Below are 6,030 nucleotides of genomic sequence, written 5' to 3'. Positions count from 1 at the left end.
TCTTATTCTCATTCATAATTCCAAATTACGAATGTTGGACTCAATCATATTGACTTCCAATCATGCAAAGATAAACTATTTTATCTCTGACCGTTTATTCAAAGATCTCATGTGCACGAGCAGTGTGACCCTCGATGGTTCACGTGTAAGCTAGCCGTGGGCCCACAACTCTTTGTGGTCAAAACTCATCCCTTAGAGTTACGATTAAGATGAAGCTCGTTTCACCTTAATCACCCAACGAATCAAGATAGGCGTCTAGCAACTACGCGTCATGATTCCCTAGATACAAATGAAGTGCCTGCAAGAACCTTCAGATATAGTTAATCGTACAGTACGGTCCCTTCGATACATATGTCCCGATCGAACTAGAGGCATTGGTTCATCGAGACCTCTTTATATGTTCGATGACGGTGCGATCGTTCTAAGTGTTGTAATCCTTACGTGCATGACTTAGAGAATCGAATTCTCTAATCATCACTTAGTCAGCTCTGGCCAGAGACTTAGAATGATTACAAACTTTCAGAACACACAGGACATCCAAGACTATTCTAGCGATCGAATCCCCGACTACAATGCACAGACCTCCCACTAGATTTCGGACTGCACGAACACTGGCCCTTGGGATGGTCCTCGGTGGAACTCAGGGACAGGTCACGATACAGCTGGTCCTCTAGTGAAGTCACGGTGATGTCTAGGTCATAAGGACTAATGGTGTACAACTATACCATAGAATTCTCTACTCGATTATTGGGAACCACTTAGAGATTTCTAGGGTGAGGGAGTTCAGTGAACTCGTCAACTTACGAGCACCCACTTATGCATGCCGATATCACAATACCGTACACTAGGCCAAAACGCAAGACTGGCGACGAAAATTCGCGACGAATTTTATCTCCTAGCGACGTTTTATCACGGTTAGCGACGTTTTATTTTCGTCGCCAAATCAGTCCAAAATCGACGCCAAATGCCCCGTCGCAAAGTCAGCGACGAAAATACAATTGCGTCGCCAAGTTTGGCGACGAAAAAAACACTTCGTCGCTAAAACCGTATTTTCTGAAAAAAAATATTTATTTATTTTTCGCGACGGATAATGCATATTCGTCGCAACTTGTTGCTACGAAATTTCATATTTCGTCGCAAGTTCACTGAATCTTTTGGCGACTAAATAGTTTTTTCGTCGCCCGACTTTAATTAATTTGGCGACGTTAACGGAATTATATTTCGTCTCAAGTACTCATTTTTGTTTGTGACGATTTTTTTTTCGTCGCAAACGTTTTTTTTTTAATTAGTTTATTTATTTTAATTATTTTCTATTACAAAATAAAATCAGTTGTTAAAAAAAAAAAAAAAAAAAAAAAAAAAACCAAAACCATATTTACTCAAAAATATTAAAAACCACGATTACCAACTAAATATCAAAATACAACACAAACATCAATTCAAAAATTACATAAAAACTTGAAACCATAAATGTATTAGTTGAAGAGGCACACTAATTTCATCTCGTGTTCATACTCCACTATTAAAACGCTCGAGCAAGGTGTTCAAAATACCTCGGCTTTCTTGCAATTGCTCTTCTAATCGATCAACTTTTTCATCTTTAACTTTATTTTGTTCTTGCATTGTTTCTCGGTTTTCCTGCAATTGTTGTAAGGACTCAATTTAACTTAATTGAAACTTAATGACTCAATTGAACTTTTGAAACTTACCCAAACTAGAAATTGATTGAAATGAAGCTCTGGTTCTTCTTCTCTTCCATGGGAGTTTCTCCCCCACTATTTTTTTCTTGACTAACAATACCCTTTGAAGGGTAACCTCTGCCCATGTGCATCAAAATTCCTGGAGACAAATGGAAAGAAAGAAGGGGCCCAGCGGCGACGGGAGGCCATAAGAAGTGGTCTTTTTTTTACCAAGACCACTTAATGAGAAAAATACATTTATCAATTCCCCTGTTTTCCATGTAATTTCGCACAAAAATTAATCGCAACCCTTAAAGAAATACGTCCGAGTACAAAAACTTAAACCCAATATAAAACATCAAGAATATACTGCAAGAACATATATAACACAAGATTAGCAAAATTAATCTGCAAGTGTGGGCAACAATTATACCTAGAAATTGGGAAGGGTCACAATTATTAAAATCACAATTATTCTATCAAGTCAAAGTTACATTCATAAACTAAAACTAAATTAAGGTAGTAGTCGCAACGAGAAAGCTTTTCAATTTTTAATTGACATCAATTTTCAATTTTCAACGGGAAAGCTTTCAATATTTAATTGACATCAATTTTTAATTTTCAACGGGAAAGCTTTCAATTTTTAAAGTTGTGTTTAAATTTAATTTGAATTTCGTAAGCCTATCATACTTTAACTAAATCGGACACAAACTATAGCACAAATCAGAGCTGTTGTCGATTATTTTTATTTTTACAGTTTAACATTTTCTTCTAATCGAACACAAATACGAGTTTGAGCCAAGTATATAAGCATTTCCAGAACACAAATACGAGTTTAAGTTTATTTCGTACTGTTAACAATGAGTTTCAATAATCGTTCGAAAGTCAGTAGTTTAATTTTTTCTTGAATTATCGAATGTTATGGAATATAACATTCGATAATTAAGGATTAGCAAACAGTATATATCTTGTTCGTCCCACGACGGAACTCATTTCAAATTCTTAAACGACATTTAGAAAAATCAGTTATTTTTAAGGTTTCGACATAGTTTAGTATAAGAGATAACATTAACTCTTGAAATTAACAATCACCAATCTAACAACAGTTGATTGACAAAAAACAAAAATGAAGCCGCTTTCTCAAACCCCAAAATTGGAGACAACGGATATACCAGATCATAAACAAACACATACGCATTTCTTCAAGGGACTAAACAAACGGTTCATCATAGATTTAAGATCATGCGAAGGGTAAAAAAAAGGATTTGCGTACCTGCTTGGCCTTGTAGCCGAGGCGGCGGGCCTTGTCGGGGCGAGTGGGGTGGGTGACACGTACAACAGCGGGAAGCTGACGGTACTCCCAACAGCGAACCCTAAGCAAAAACCGCATCACATCGGATTGCTTCTTCTTCCATAGCTCAGAAACGTAAGTGTAGGCACCTGCAAATTAGAAAATGGAATCAAACTCGCTATTCCTGAAGAAAAAAAGAGGGGAATTAGGGTTCGGAGGAAGAAGAAAGTAATACCCACCACTCAATCCGAAACCTTAAAAATAACGGATTTTTCTAAATGTCGTTTACGAATATATTTATCAACTGAGGAAGCACACTTAGCTTTGAGGTAATTAAGGATATATTTTGACAAAAAAAAAAAAAGAAAAAAAAAACCTTCAATATAAACTTAGCAGCAAACAAAATTGCCAATATAATTCTGGACGGAAGAGGGCGGACGGAGGACGGCTGGCGGCAGAGGTCTGGCGGCGACGGAGAGGGCTGACGGCGACGGCGACGGCGGCAAGGGCTGGCGAGAGACTTCTGCGGCGGAGGGCTTACGGGATCGGCGACGATTAGGGTTCACGGAGGAGGGCTAACGCCGGTGGGCTGACGGGGAACGGCGGGCAGCGGACGACGGGCAGCGGGCGGCGGACAGCAGGCGGCGGTGGGCTGATCGAAGAAGGAGAGAGAGAGAGAAGAGAGAGACAGCAAAGTGAACGAATTAGGGTCTGTGCAGAATAATTAATCTAAAATTTGCGACGTTTCTAAATTAAAGTCGCACGATAATATTTTTTTAAAAGGAACCCTAGCGACGTATACAGGTTTACGTCGCCACCAAATTCAGGGAAAAACAAAATTGAAAATATCTATTGCGACGGTTTCCCCGATCCGTCGCAAACAAAGATATATATATATTTTTTTAATAAAATCATGGCGACGTTTTTTCAAATTCCGTCGCCATATATTAATTATTATTAAATAATTGGGCATTACTAGCGACGTTTCAACATAACCGTCGCAACGTATATTATTTTTCTTTTTTTAAAAGAACTATGGCGACGTATTATACTGTTTCGTCGCGAGTTTTCAAATATAAAATTGCAAAATATGTAAATCGTGCGACGAAAGTCCTATTTCGTCGCAAAATTTTTTTTAATACGTGCGACGTTTTCATATGTTGCGTCGCTACCTAGAGACGATTATCCAAATCGTCGCTAGTGTTTTTAACAAAACCGGGGTTTTCCACAAAAAGCGACGATTTTAACTCATAAACGTCGCAAACATGCTACGAACATAAAACCGTCGCTAAAAAAAACGTCGCCAGTCTTGCATTTTGGCCTAGTGGTATACTGATGAGATGCAGTACACATACACTAAGTGCTAGTCTTCATGGGAAAGGCCGATATCCTCATTAGTGGCGTAACCCTTCGACTAGGAACACGTTTAACAGTTATAATACTTAAGTAAATATCTCACGATCCTAACGATCAATTACTAGTACTTGTAATAACTGTAAGGACTATATCTATGCTTGTGACAAAGGGACAAAGATATAGAATGACAAGGTGTTTTATCATTAATACGAATAAAGGTTCGTTTATTACAATAATAAATACGAAAGACCACAGCCACATGTTGGCTTGTTGGTCACCTACTCTAACAGCCCAAGTTGCCGTCTGTCACTGACTTGTTTCCTTAACAACGAAATGTGCGGTCTTAGCTCATTTTCGTCCCTCGGAATAGCTAAGTGAGCCTCCCCAAAAGTGTTGCGAATGCTAAGTGATGGAAAACGAACAAAGAACTTAAAAAGATAAGAGAGCTTGTTAGAAAGTACTTGTATTGGTTGAATATTTTGGATTTCTTGGATGATTACAAATGAAGTCCATACTCCTATTTATACTAGGTCACCTCCTTAATGGACGGTGGAGATCTATTAATCTGTTGGCTATGAGTGGTTCACTAGAACACTCCAAAGAATTCCTACAAAATATCTACAAAGGGAGGGTTCTAGAAAGTTTTCTAAAATCCTCCAAGAATCTCTACCAATCTCTATATACACTTGGGCCAACTTGGGCCTACTCTATTTGGGCTAAGTTTTGGACTTTTAACCTCCCAACCCAAGGGAAACTAGCAAAGGATTGGGCCAAAACTGGTAGGCCGTGACATCCTCCCCCGCCTAATCCGGCGACGTCCTCGTTGCCTCGAACAAGTGAAGACGATCATGAAATTGCCACAAGTCTTCCTCAGTCTCCCATGTTGCATCGGACTCGGGTAGTCCCTTCCATTTGATGAGATATTGAATACTCGGTGGAAAACACCTACGTCGCTTCAGTTGTCGGCCGAGCACTTCCTCAATCTCCTTATCATATGACTTGGTCATGATGGGTGGTGCTCGGTGTGACATAAGCATATATTAATGCTAATTAATAGGAATTTAGATGCCCATACTATTAGGAATTTCAAAAATTATGATTGGGTGTTACGAAGCGTGATAATTGCTGCAAAGGCAATATTGGGAATAAATATTCTAGGGGTTTATCACAAAGAAAGAATTATAGTATGGACATATCACTATTTTTTATCTATAGGATGGAGTTATTGCTAATGACCCCTTTAGGTAAAGTACTCTTATCGCATAGAAAAGTTTTGGCTATATTTTTTTTTTTTTTTTGGTATTGAAGGAACCCGCAGCCAACCATATAGGTGCATTAGGTAAACCTACACTCTCGTATAATAGCTTGCAAACCCCTATAGGCAAAGTACTCTTATCGCATAGAAAGGTTTAGGCTAATATTTTTTATTTTTTTTTTTGTAATAAAAGAATCCGCAGCCAACCATATAAGTGCATTAGGTAAACCTACACTCTCGTATAATAGTTTGCAAATCATACGAGAGATGTAAACCACACTAGGCAAACCATGTCTGATAAGCTCGACCTAGCAACCGTTGGCAAGGGGATTCGAACCTGGGTCAATTGATACATGCTCACTTGCTCCAACCGCTAGGACATCCCTTGCGGACGGTTTTGGCTAATATTAATTATACGAGTAGTTGTTTAACAGTTCGAAATAATTCAT

The 6,030-nt window shown here is 38.6% G+C and overlaps 1 long non-coding RNA gene across 2 annotated transcripts; it reads right to left on the bottom strand.

Moving 5' to 3' along the window:
• Nucleotides 1–1,329: 1,329 nt before the first annotated feature.
• LOC148772670 (uncharacterized) lies at nucleotides 1,330–3,212 on the bottom strand. Of its 2 annotated transcripts, none has more exons than XR_016031364.1 (3): nucleotides 2,953–3,212; nucleotides 1,710–1,949; nucleotides 1,330–1,638 (listed from the first exon to the last, which is right to left on the bottom strand). It is a non-coding gene; the product is annotated as an uncharacterized LOC148772670 (long non-coding RNA). The 2 variants fall into 2 exon arrangements; XR_016031365.1 differs by having other exon boundaries at nucleotides 1,710–1,918; nucleotides 2,953–3,210.
• Nucleotides 3,213–6,030: the final 2,818 nt, after the last annotated feature.

The sequence above is a fragment of the Erythranthe guttata genome, chromosome 1 (genome assembly GCF_056151865.1).
Source record: "Erythranthe guttata isolate IM_541 chromosome 1, IM_541, whole genome shotgun sequence".
Classification (NCBI taxonomy): Eukaryota; Viridiplantae; Streptophyta; class Magnoliopsida; order Lamiales; family Phrymaceae; genus Erythranthe; species Erythranthe guttata.
This window is presented reverse-complemented; position numbering and strand designations above follow the sequence as displayed.